Here is a 14,396-nt window from a genome sequence, read left to right as displayed (position 1 = left end):
CTTCTTTGGTCACGTGTGACATTTCGTCACTACTGTAACGTCACCCACGTGTCTCAAACACATACTTTTCTGAACACCAGCCACGTTTCAAACACGTGCTTGCCTTGTCATGTCTTGAACATCACTGCTTTGTCAAACACCGCTTCTCCGAACACAGTGTGTCCTTGTATCTCTGTTGTGACGTCACTTTGCGCATCTGGCTTGGTCATTTGCATATCTTTATGCAACTGCTGTTGCTTTCAGCGGTAGTGGCTCTGTTTCATGAAGTGTTAGATCTGGGAAAAGAAAATGAAAAATATATATATATATAAATCACCATAACCAGTAAGTGTTTTCAAAAATTAGAATTTTATTTGGAATATTATTATATAGCCGGAGTTTTAAGAGAATGAGATGTATAATGGATATATATATATATATATATATATATATATATATATATATATATATATATATATATATATATATATATATATTATTATTATTATTATTATTATTGACCATCTTCTTCCAATTACGGGATTTTTGGATTTTACTTGTGCAAATGGAAATTCAATTAACTTTCTTGAAGTTATATATTTGGATTTTACCGTCACTGGATTATTTATCTTCCACCAAACTATCCATTCATGTGTAATCACCTTTTTCTTCACCATATTCCCTCTGCTTCACTTTTTTTGTTTTCAAGTAAGATCTTTGACTTACTTGTTGTTTCATCAAATACTTTTGCATGCAAAATCCGATCCCGCATTTTGCTAATTCCTACCCTCTGATGAGAAGGAAAGTATTTCTTCAAAACTCTGCGGATTAAGGACTATCCACTTATCTAGTGTTTCCTTTTCAGATTAAATATGTTTTTAACTCATTTCAAAGTGTTTTTTAAAACGTTTTATTAACTGTTTGCTCGTGTATATATATATATATATATAAATAATATTTTTTTATTTATATATACAACTATTACATGGTTGCTACACTTAACATGACATGGTAATGTTTCAGACAAGCGGTCTGTCCGGACCACAAGCCTTCTTCAGTTATTATATATATATACACGTGGCATCAAATCGTATTATATATTGTATTTGTGACGTATTCTTACCAATAATGTTCATAACTCATTTCCTTCTCTTTATAAACACAAACGTGCTTGCCACGTAGCAGGTAATCACGTGACACGTCGCGTTAATAATTCGTTTACAGTTCCTCTAAAAGGCATCTGCAGTATTTGGACCGATAGTTGCTTTATTGCAATTAAAATCGAACGTACCTTTTTTCTTTATCTCTTTCGCGTGTTGTTTCGCGTCACCCCTCTCTGCTGGTGGTCCGGCTCTAAAACAAGCACTTCCAACACAAATGACAAGTTTCTGTTTTTTTTTTTTTTTTTTTTTTTTTTCTAGACAAATGTGTTTTTTATTCAGCCACCAGTGATGTTCCCGATCGAACCTAGCGTCGCCAGTTCACTAACTTAAGAGAGGATCGTGTCTTTATCCCCACTATTATCTTATTATTCATGAGCGTCTTGTTGCTTCTACGAGAAATTTGTCCGCCTGTCTTCTGGATCTAGAGACCGGATTTTCCGATCCATTCTTTCTACCATCCAAAACAGACTCTTCTCAATATCACGATCATCACGTTTCACAAAATACCCAGTGTCGTTGCAATCAACACATCACGTCATGTCAACGTGTGCTCAAACCATCTCTCTATATTACTGCGACACATTAGGTAAATAAACAACTTACAACTACGCTCGCTGCAGACCCATTTAAATTTAATTTTTTTTTTTACACAGAAATCACCACTTACCAAGGCCCGGAGGCTACTCGAGGATAAGGATTAATGAGTATACATTAGTCAATGTGATTATAGCGTAATAAACATAAGTAGTGGAAATTTTGGAGATTACTTAAGGGGACGGTTCACCAAGAACTTGTTTACGTTGGACTTGAAGACAATCAGATTGTAGTCAGCTGGAAAGCAGGCAAACGGAAAAGAGTTCCACAGGCGTTCAGTTCTAAGAAAGAAACTTTGTTCATGGAATCTACGTTTAGGTTTAGGCACAGATAAAGTGTGTGGGAATTATTGATAGTGGTTTTGGCTAGACGAGTGATTTTCAGGAAAATTTGGCGAGGGGGGGGGGACCATAGATTGAAGCTCAGACGAGCATTTGCCATGAAAATAACGATAAAGCAGAGACAGGCTCGCAATCTCTTCTGTGTGAAAGAGGTTGCAAGGAAAAGAAAAGGGCATCCCCACTAAGCTATGAAGTCTATTTTGAACTCTGTCAAGGCAAGGTAAGCTGCTTTTAGCAGCTCCTGTCCAGATGTGGCAACAGTACTCCATCGTTGGCCGAACCTGGCTTTTATATAGGTAGAGAATTGCATCAGGAGTGAGATATCTACTGCAGCGTTAGAAGGATCCTTCCATTTTTCCAGCGACCTTGGCAATAGACTTGATATACGTGTTCCATTTCAGATTGAGAGTAAAGATCAATCCCAGAAACTTGTCAAAACATGAAGCCTCCCCAAAACAAGAGCCATTCATTTCAGTTGATGCCAGATGGGCATCACAACGTTGATGATGCAAACATAAAACAATAAACTACGATTCTCAATTCTATATATTGCACTAGCCACAACTGCTAGTTTGTTATACATAGGGCCCATTATCTCACAATATTTACCAGGGATTGTAATGTCAAAAAACACCTGATTTTCAAATAGAAAAATATGTAAAAGTTAGCAGAAGCAGAAACTTACATATAAGGTACGTTTACACGCGTCACCTAAAAATAATTCTAATTCAACACAAACCGTCAAATATATCTCAAAATATTTATATTAACAATTAGCTGCATGGAGTATTGTTGCCTTTAGGCGAGTAGAAAATAGAGTTATGGTTTACTTTTGGCATCCTCATCACTCTCGCTTCCCTTATTTTTTTCCTTTAGTCCTCATCTTCCACGACAAAAGGAGGAAGAATTGATGTTTTCTGTGTTGGAGCCTATCCAAATCACTTGACCTTGAGGTAGTATTGTTTTTATAGCTTCTTACATCAAATAGCTTCATGCCTTGTCTGGAGCGATTTCCATAAAAAAAACCATCTATAGTTTAACAGTGCTTGTATGAGCGCATGTGAAAAAAATCAGCAGGAGTCGAAGGATAACTCGCCAGCACAAATATTAGCAGCAGCAGGCGTTAAAGCACGTATGCATATTAGCAAGTGTGCATGAACTTGCACCACAAAAAAAAAAAAAAAAAAAAAGGAAAGAAAATTGTATCATGTGGAGAGGAGCAGAAAGAAAAACGGGGCGGGTGATATGGACATGTGGCCCTGTGATGGTGATGAAAGACTTTTAAGCTGGTGTCAAGACGGCAGGGATTTGTTAATCTCATGGCAGACGAAATGAATAGTAAAAAAAAAAAGAAAAAAAAAGAAGCAGGTATTGTTTGGAAAGTAACGGTAATAAATGTCTTTTGCTAAAACAGAAAAAAAGCTGAGTCAGATTTTTGCTTTCTTCCTGGTTTATTTGTTTGTTTGTGTACTTTTATATTTTATTTTCAAGTCAGGCCGAAGATATTTTAGGCCGAATTAAAACAATAAAAAACTGGCTAAAACGTGTAATCAGATGTTTTACATTTAACGTCATAGCTGTGAACCTGTGAAGCCATAATTATGACAAAACTAGCAGGGACACCCAGCGTAACCCGACCGTAAAATACGCTTAAATATGATATTTTAATTTATGCAGATTTCCTATATATTATTATAGAGTCAATTTTCTATGGATTCTTTCATATTATAAAGTTGTGATTTCAAAAATAAAATAAAAAATATATCCATATGATGTGTGTGTGTGTATATATATATATATATATATATATATATATATATATATATATATATATATATATATATATATAAACAAACTTCTTTCCAGTTAAACAAAACCTTAAAAAATTTATGTGCCGGGTTTGAAAAACAAAAAAACAAAAAACAAAAAAAAAAAACGTAAATTTTCAAGTCTTATATAATTCTTTGTTAAAAAAATAAAGAAATTTACGGGTGGAGTTTCAACCCTCATACCACGTCATAAAAAAAAACACAAAAATACAAAAAGAACACGTTATCAACTTACCCACAGTAGAATTTTCACAGCCTGTTATTCTATCATTGTTGCTAAGCGAGGACCTGATAAAAATGGCTTTACCGAGTATAGATGTACTTGCAATAACCCTTATCCCTGAGTGGCTTCCGGGCCTTGATAAGTGGTGATCACTGTGTAAAAAAAAAGAAACAAAAAAGATAAATTAAAATAACGGTTTTGATTATCGGTAATTATATTTTAAAGAAAATCTGATCAGCTGTTTCGGAGTCTATAAGGAATGAACTCACATGCAGACAAAGTTGCATTTATATAATTGTAGATAATATGATCTTAAAGGGAGACTACCACCAGCAGGTGCAGTGTAAACAAATTGATAATGCAGTGCAGTGTAAACAAATTGATGTGTAGTGCATCATTGATGCACTACACATAGAACTATCTGTTGGCTACCCAGTAAACTATTTTGGTGACAACATGATTATCAAGTTTCATCTGATTTTGTTCGGGTGTTCCAGATCAAGTTTACGGGAAATCAGTGTTAACACTTGTATCTCCATTTAGAAAGCAGTTTTTTTTTTTGAGCGTTACAATATGTCCCACACTGTCTATCAAGCTCCAGTCCCTGTCCCATCACCTCGATGTTGCGACCCTGTGTTTGTTACATAATTTAATAGAATGTACTCTGAGAAACTTGATGCATTTTTGTCCCTCAATGTAAATACCTCCGACCAATCTGGTCCCATGTCTTCATTGTGGAGATCCCCGGATGTTGAGAAACTTTCTACTCAGATAATTTTTTTTCTTCAAATTATTTGCCTTTTGAATTCCTTCCCAGTTCCTTGTTTCCGTGCCTGTACCAACATGCAGAAATTTAAATGTAATGTGAACAAACACCTTGCTGAACAACTTCCGTCTTAAGAAGCTCTTATTAATTTGTCCTTTGATTCACGATAGATCCTTGCCTTGTTTTGGGTGAATTAAAGTTAAAAAAAAAAAAAAAAAAAAAACAGAAAAAAAACAAACAAAACAAAACAAAAAAAACAAAACAAAACAAAACAAAAAAACAAACAATAGAAAAAAAAACAGACAGAATAAACAAACAAGCAAAACACAAACAGAAAAACAAAACGCACATAACGAAACAAAGAGAACCTACTCTAAAGAACCTACTGTTAATTTTATACGCCTGGCCTTTCTACTTGTGTGGTGATAATGGCTTGAATTAAAGTTTAAAATTCAAAAGTCAAGTATTATGGTTCATTGGTTCAGTTGTGCTTTAAACAGAAACATTCATTTCATATGCGCCCCTGTTGACTTTCTATGCCGGGCATTTCTGCTTGTGCGGTGATAAAACTTCTCAAATGCACTTGTGATGTTAGGCTCTACAAGACGTTAACTTTAGTCAAAATCACCTGTTCCTTCTTTTATCGAATTTTTCCAATTATCGATTATCGATACTTATCAAAGACATTCCGATACAAAACTTTATATAAGAACACTGTCAGCAGCCACATAGAGTGCATTTGTGTGATATTTAAAAAAAATCGGTCCAGTCGTTTAGGAGTCCATAGAGAACGAACTCACACACACACACACACACACACACACACACACACACACACACACACACACACAGACACACTTACACACACAGACCCCCCAACAGATACACATACATACACTCACACAGGCGTACAGGCTCTCACACAGACACACTTTGACTTACACACACTTACACACAGACACACTTACACACACAGACACACTTACACACACAGACACATACACTTACGCACACACGCACTTACACACACAGACACACGCACACACACACATACCCCCACACACTTACACACACACACACACACACTCACACACACACACAGAGTTTCTTTTTTATACAACTAGAAATAATGATCCCCTTTTATTTACATGTTAACAAAGATTGTCCAATGAAGTTGTTTTAAAAGTTGGAATGAGATTTTTGTCATTCAATTCTTCAAAAGTTGAGGCATATGGCACCTAATGCCAAGTCAGTCTTTATCTAGAGCAGAAGTTCTCAACCAGGGTTAAATTTACCCCTAGGGGATAAAAAATTATATAGTCCGGGGTTAAATAATTTAAATACCTGATAATTTAAAAAGAAAATTATTTCTTTTCAGATTGTATAAGGTCTAAGAGAGAGAGAGAGAGAGAGAGAGAGAGAGAGAGAGAGAGAGAGAGAGAGAGAGAGAGAGAGAGAGAGAGAGAGAGAGAGAGAGAGAGAGAGAGAGCTAAGATGTTCTCAACCAGGATAAAATTTATATAGCAGGGGTAAATAATTGAAGTACCTGATAATTTAAAAATAATTATTTCTTTTCAGATTTTGTCCTGTGTAAAAAAAAACAAAAAACAAAAAACAAAAAACAAAAAAACAAAAAAACAAACAAACAACAAAAACAAAAAAAACGTACAAACAAATTAACTGGGGAACCATTTGTTAGGAGTCTCGAACCCAACCCTTTATTATTATTACGGGGAATCCTGAACGAAGGCAGTGAAAAAGTAGCATTCAAAACAGAGAATCAGCAACTGTGTCCCAGAGCCTAGCTGGAGTCCGAACACGGTAACCCCGTAATAATAATAAAGGGTTGGGTTCGAGACTCCTAACAAACGGTTCCCCAAACAAATTAACTTCATAATTTTCTATTTAAAAAAACGTTTGATTTGTTTGTGATAAGAATGTATAATAGTATTTTTTATACAAAACCTAAAATCCTAAACGATAAAAAGGTTATTTTTTTTTTTACTTTTTTTGTTTTTTTTTCTCACTTTATGATATAATAGCTGTGAATGTTTTCATATGGGAGTAGGGATTGCTTAGTTCTTTTCCACTACAAAATCTTAGAAAGTGGGATCAAGAAGTCAGTGCCCTCGAAGAAAGCACTCTGATTTGCAAAAAGTGCCTGAGCAGCCCCATCGGCATTTCCCGGTAAGGGCGGCTCAGGCGATTAGCAATAAACTAGCCCCTTCTGAAAGAGAGAGGGCAAAGCCTGGCAGGGTGGACCTCCTAGAACTGCACAGAAGTAAACTCCCACCCCAAAAATCGCCAGGGACCGGATCATTACATAAATGGTCTAATCTTTGTTGATTTTGGGGAGCCGAGGATTAAAATTCCTAGGCGAGTTTTCGTATGAGAGTAGAGGGGGGGGGTAAAACACATAAAGCCAAAGGAGTCAATGATGGAGGAAAGTTTGAGAATGACTGATCTGATGTGTTCTATCTAGGGAGCTGAATCTTGACCTTTATCGCTCCACTTATTAAGTGTACTGAGTTCATTTCCGTTTATCACCAGGTCATCTTGACATGCACCTAATGACACACCTTCGAAATCCATACTAGTTGACTTAATCTCTACTTACCGACGTAGAGAACAAATATATTACGCTAATTTCTATAATGCGATGCGTTTTCTAGTCATCTCAGTGTAGCTATTCTTAGCTACGGTTACAGTGATTTCGTGATGCTACAAATTTTTCCCTATTTTCAGCTAACTTATTGCAGTTGAAACAACGAAATGTTTACTTTTTAAATCTTTTTTTTTTTTACTTATCAAGGCCGAAGGTCACTAGAGGATAAGGGTTAATGAGTCTACGTTGGTCACCGAGACAACATTGTAGTGGTTGCTAGTGGTGAAAATTAGGTTAAATTTGATAATGTAAGGGGACGGCTCAACAAGAAGTTGTTTGCATTGGACGTGAAGACAACCCTGTTGTAGTCAGCTGGAAAGCAGGCCAGTGGAACAGAGTTCCATCAGCGGGCTGTTCTCGGAAATAAACTTTGTTCATGGAATTTGCGTTTAGATTTAGGCGTAGATGAAGAGTATAAAAACGGGGTTTCTTTTTTTTTTTTTATTACATTTTCACTCCAAACAAGGCAATTGCCACTTTGGTGTAGGGGGCTACTATCAGGGGCAACAACTACTGGGGTACTATGTAGGGATTTGGGCAGCAAGATGTCGGTTCACGTTACACTTGAACTTCTGCACGTCAGTACTGTTGGGGAAGCAGGGACCTGGAATGGAATTCCAGAGTCTAGCGGTTCTGGGGAAGAAACTATTGGAGTAAAAAGATCTTTTGCATCTAGGGATCTCTACAGTGTGGGGGTGGGATTTAGCAGCCTGTCGGGTTTGTCGAGGGTGCTCACGTCGTGGGGGAACAAGTGCTTGCAGTTACTCAGAGCATTCACCACTAAAATACTTGTAGAAAAGGCAGAGGGATGCAACATTTCGTCGATGGGACAGAGGCTGAAGCTTAGATGCTAGTTCAGGGCCTATCAGGTTTGCGACTCTCTTTTGAACCTTGTCAAGGAGCGAGAGACTAGTAGCAGATGCACCAGCCCAGATGTGACAGCAATACTCCATACATGGGCGAATGGTGGCCTTATAGAGGTACAGGATACTTTCAGGTGTTAGTAGTTTTCTAGCACGGTAGAGAGAGCCCACCTTTCTTGCAGCGGCCCTGGCAATGCCTTCAATTTAATTGTTCCAACTCATGTTTCCTGTGAACGTTAGGCCAAGGAGTTTGAAAGATGTACTCTCAGATAAAGAGTCATTGGTCATTGCTATAGGTGGTAGAGAGGGTTTCTTGTAATTATTGAATGAAACTAGTTTAGTCTTGGCGGCATTGAACGCGACCAACCACTTTTGTCCCCATTCCACCACAGATTGGAGGTCTTCCTCTAGTGTTTCTGCCATTTCTTTAGAAATGTGTTGATTCGTCTTCCTGTCGTGCCTGCCATAGAGTGTAGTGTCATCAGCATATATACCATCTCAGAGGCAATTTTGTCGGGGAGGTCATTTATGAATATCAGGAACAATAGAGGTCCAAGGATAGAACCCTGGGGTACCCCCGCATTTATATCATATTGTTTAGATGTACGACCATCGAGGACAACCTGGATTTTTCTCTTATCTAAGAAGGATTTAATTATGTTAAGTATTCTACCAGTGATATCGTATGATCTAATTTTCCTGAGGAGACCCTCATGCCATACCCTGTCAAAAGCCTTAGATATATCTAGAGCTACCGCTCTGCCCTCCCCTGCTTTGTCCAGTGAATGGTATATACGTTCAGAGATCACAGTTAGGATGTATGCTGTGGAACGGGCTTGTTTAAATCCATATTGTTGGTCAGTCAGAAGTTTAGCATCTGTAAGGTGATGGACTAGAGCATGGTTAATTAAGGTCTCAAATATTTTGGCAAAAAGTGGGAGGAGGCTAATGAGGCGATAATTTGATGGGTCAGTCCTTTCGCCAGAATACTTGAATACTGGTACAACAGAAGCAGTTTTCCAACAGCCCGGAAAGCAAGCTTCATTAAGGCATTTGTTGTAGAGTTTGGAGAGAACTGGAACTACTTCGGCTGAGCATTTTTTTAATAGCACAGCTGGGATAAGATCGGGTCCACATGCTTTTGAAGTGCCAAGGTTTTTTATGATAGCATGCACCTGAGCAGGGGTGGTTTTCAGATCGTCTAGCGTGGCGTCTGTCTGCATAGGAAAGTCAGTTAGAGGGTGGTTGGAAGGGTCTAGTGTGGAGTTTGAGGCAAACCGACTGGCAAGCATGTTAGCCTTGTCGGTTGCTGAGGAGACAACCTTGTGATTGTTGGTTAGTGGGGGAATTGTTGATTGCCCATTATTTACTACACTGTTGTAGATTTTCCAGAAGTCTTGAGTTCCTAGTTTTTGTGCTTCGATGCGCTTTTTAGTGGTTTCCGTAAATTCTCTCTTAGCTGTCGCTATTTCTTTCTTAACGTTATTTCTAGCTTCTATATACTTCAGTCTGTTTGAACTTAACTTATGGCGGTTAAACCTACGGTATGCATGCTGCTTTTGAGCAATGGCAGTTGCGCAAGTCGACGTAAACCATTGGGGAGAGTGGGGCTTACTATAAAATTTCCGCATGGGAACATGCGCTTCGATTGCAGTTTTGAACCAGTCAGTGGTCTCGTTTGCACACTGTTCAGCAGGGAGAGAAAAAATATTTCTCCATGGGCATCTCTGATTAGTTCCCTGATGGCTTCCCAGTCAGCCTTATTATAATATCTCGTTGTTTTGAGCACTGGCTATTCAGTTTTGGCTCTAGAGTTTAGGGCGATTTCAACCATTATCACTGCATGATCAGCGTTCCCGAGTGGGCTATGGGCCTTCGTTATGCAGTCATCGGGAACTGTGGTCAAAAACTGTCTAGAAGTGATGCGTGTTGTTCTTCCTGGTCAGGGAAACGGGTTGGAAACGTAACAATTTGTGATAGGAAGTGAGATATAGTGAAGCTATGGGTTGTGCTGCCCGCTGCATCTGTGTAAGTAGAGAATCCAAGCCAGTTTTTGTGGTGGACATTAAAGTCACCAAATACATGTATTTGTGCGCTAGTGTCGAGGGACAGTGCCGTGTCTATGCTGTCAGAGACTTTGTTTATTATGGTGCAGTCCTGAGTCGAGGGAGAGCGGTAGAGAAAATAATAGTAGCTAATATTGTGTTGCATGTTTAGTCTAAAGCACATAAAGGCTTGATCATCTGTTTCTAGGTTTGTTTCTCTAGTCAGGGGGAGGGTATTACGAATGTAAACTCCAAGTCCGTGCATGTGTCTGTCAGAGTCCTTACGGCAGAGTGGGAGATATCCAGGCATGTTAAAGTGGTTAGAGGGGATGGAGGAGTGTAGGTTAGTCTCACTTAGTGCTAAGATATCCGGGGTATTTGTTAAGAGAAATGCTTCAACATCAGCTAAATTAGTTCTAAGCCCACGGATATTTGTAAATGCGAGCGCCCAAGGGAGGAGGCAAGTTGAATTTGTTTGTCCCTAAGCCTGGTTTAAGCTTATTTTTTTATTCTTCTCTTTACTTCTCTTTTCCCCATAAAATAATTATCTCCTTGCCCCCCCCACTATTCTAAAAAGAAGTTACCACTTATGAAGGTTCGAAGACCACAGTATATTGATCGGTATTGGTGGAAATTCGGTAGCATTTGATTAGTTTAGGGGACGGTGAACAAGAATTCGTGTAACGTTACCCAACATGTTGTAGTCCGTCGTAAAGGAGACAAAAAATAGAAAAGAACTTCAATTCACTTTTTCGTGTTGTACAACGATATTTACTTCCTCATTACGGCCGTGACGTCACCCACGTCTCGAACATGGTCACAAATGTCATCCACGACTCTGACGTGGTCTTGTACGTTCTTTCCGTCTCTAACGTGATCTCCTTTTTAAAGTCTTTATTTTTCCCTACCAGTGACGTCATTTCACATGCATTTGCATATGCATATCCTCACTATGTTAAACTTGTTTACATTGAACTTGAAGACGATCGTGTTGTAGTTAGGTGGAAAGCAGGCCAGTGTAAAAGAGTTCCACAGGTGGGCAGTCCTAAATAGAAAAAAAAAAAACGATTTGTTCATGAAATTTCCGTTTAGATTTAGGCATAGATAAGGAGTGGGGGAAATTAGGGATAGTGATTATAGCTAGACGAGTGTTTTGCTCAGACGAGCACTTGCCATGTAAATAACGATAGAGCAGAGACAGGCTCGCAACGTTTTTTTCTGTGGGAAAGAGGTTGTAGGGAGGAGAAAATCTAGTTTGGATATGTAAGGCTGTACTATGATGTCTTGTGTTGGAACAAAAACAAACTTAAACGTACAGATCGGCAAAAATGATTGGAAAATCTAAAATGAAACGCCAAGAAGAAAAGAGAAAGGGGGGGGAATGGACGGAAATAAATTGGGAATATATTTTTAAAAAATCTATAAGTTTTATAAAATTAATCTTATGAGACTATTAAAAAAAAACGTTTTTGTTTTGCGCAAGGAAGGGGAGGAGTGAGGTGGTTCTCTTACGTAAGAAACAAATCGTTTATAAATTTGCATTCGAGTTAGAATGCAGCTGCCGTTGGCTTTCAAAAGAAGAATCTCTGATGAATAAAAAAATAAAAAATAAACTGAAAATATATTTCTTCAATCTATTCAAAATACATCACTTTCAATCTGCTCATAGCATGTCAAATTGTCAATGAATGTATGTAGTAAGCTATATTTAACCCAGATGGCTCATCTTCTCTCGCTTATTCTCTCCGCTTTCTCTTCTCTTCTCTTCTCTCTCTCTCTCTCTCTCTCTCTCTCTCACACACACACACACACACACACACATATATATATGATTGCAACGTCTTGCCATACGAGTGCCACTCCCCCAAGAACTGAAAGTCCATGAGCCGAAAATAACTTTAGTCCTGCCGGCAAAATTCACACGCTCAAACTGAAGACGGTCACTAGTATACATACATATATATATACATGCACGCGTACATACATATATACACATACTTGCACATACACACATACATATAACACACATATATGCATACATACATACACAATAAATAATACACATACATATACTTACATAAACATACACAAGACAAGTCAATGGCATATATATATATATATATATATATATATATATATATATATATATATATATATATATATATATATATATATATTAAGTAATGTGATTTATAATATAAAATTTAAAAATCAAATTTTAATTAAATTAAAAATCCGTTTCATAAGAAGGAACAACAACAAAATCAATTATCTGTACGATCGTTTCGGAAAACAATGCTTTTTATTGTGGTATACATCAAGTTATGTAGAATAATTATATATAGTTTTTTGGTAAGCAGGGTCTCCTCATCAGCAAATTTTGGAGGGTTTTTATTGAATTTATATATATATATATATATATATATATATATATAAATTCAAATATACATATATACACATACACACATACATATCTGTAAACATACGCACATATATACATACACAATGCGTAATACACATACATACATATACATACACACACGCATACATACACATGTACATACATATAAATACACACACATATACATACATATACACATATGTACACATATGCATATATATACATACACTTACCTACATATACATACACATATATAAATATGCACTCATACACAAACATGCATATACATACATACACATATACATGCATACATATACATATACACATGCATATATACACATACACACACATGCATATATGCAGATACACACACATGCATATATACACAAACATGCAAACAATATATATACGTATATACATACACACACATACATATATGCATACATATATACATATACATACATATACACACATATACATACACCTGTACATGAACATACATACACCTATGCATACATATATACATATAATGATGGTGGATCAATTATTACATGCTTCCAGCATCTCAGGCCTACACGCGTCACGACTTTTACATGGCTGAGGGAGTATCTATACACAGATGATGTTACAGAGTTTTAGCTTTGTACGACAGCTTAATCTCTCTCTCGGTTCAAAATGTTGACATCCAGCAACAAGGAAGAGCAAGATAACCAGCAACAAGCCAAACTGCAGACCAGCTTAATGCGGGTACTGGTCTCCCGCTTTATGTTTTTTTTTTTAAATCTAAGATTTGCTTCACCTAGAGGGGTTGCCTTTACCACGGCTTACGGGAGCCCTCTCCACCCCACATACACATGACAATAAACACATGCGTACATACAGATGTAGCCAACATACGCATGCATGTGCACACACATGCAACCATAATCATATAGAGGCACACATATACACACATACATATGTCTATACATACGTACACACACATATACATGTAAAATACACATGAAGGAACATTCCAAAAGTCATACATAGTAAGTGATCAGCGGCTGGGCGGTTTTTGTCCGCTTTCCTCCCTGATCTTTGTACATATATATATATATATATATATATATATATATATATATATATATATATATATATATATATATATATATATGTACAAAGATCAGGGAGGAATATATATATATATATATATATATATATATATATATATATATATGTACACACACTATATATATATAAAAATTATAAATATATATAAAAAAGATATATATTAAAAAAATATATAAATATATATAAATGTGACTTTGTCTGTGAGTTCGTTCCTTATAGACTCCGAAACGACTAAACAGATTTTCTTTAAAATTTACAGAATTTTAGTGTATAAATCTTGGAGTGATCTTAGTTAAGTTTTGTCTCAGAATACCCCCGATAATTACCGATAATCGATAATCGAAACCGTTATTTTAATTTATCTATCATCGGTAAAGCCATTTTTTCCATGTTGTCACTTTGCAACAATGATAG

The 14,396-nt window shown here is 36.8% G+C and overlaps 1 long non-coding RNA gene across 1 annotated transcript in view; it reads right to left on the bottom strand.

Annotated features, from left to right (window-relative positions):
- Positions 1 to 14,396, bottom strand: part of LOC145256124 (uncharacterized) — a 30,631-nt gene that overhangs the window by 1,344 nt on the left and 14,891 nt on the right. The window contains exons 2-3 of the long non-coding RNA XR_013863939.1: positions 4,142 to 4,281; positions 1 to 275 (exon numbers count right to left, since the gene is read on the bottom strand). The exon at positions 1 to 275 is cut by the window's left edge and continues 1,344 nt beyond it. This is a non-coding gene — a long non-coding RNA (uncharacterized LOC145256124). The remainder of the gene's footprint in view (positions 276 to 4,141; positions 4,282 to 14,396) is intronic.

Source organism: Euprymna scolopes, chromosome 32, assembly GCF_053919585.1.
Source record: "Euprymna scolopes isolate OS-2025 chromosome 32, ASM5391958v1, whole genome shotgun sequence".
Lineage (NCBI taxonomy): Eukaryota > Metazoa > Mollusca > Cephalopoda > Sepiida > Sepiolidae > Euprymna > Euprymna scolopes.
Note: the sequence above shows the minus strand (reverse complement) of the source record. Positions and strands in the feature narration are given on the sequence as shown.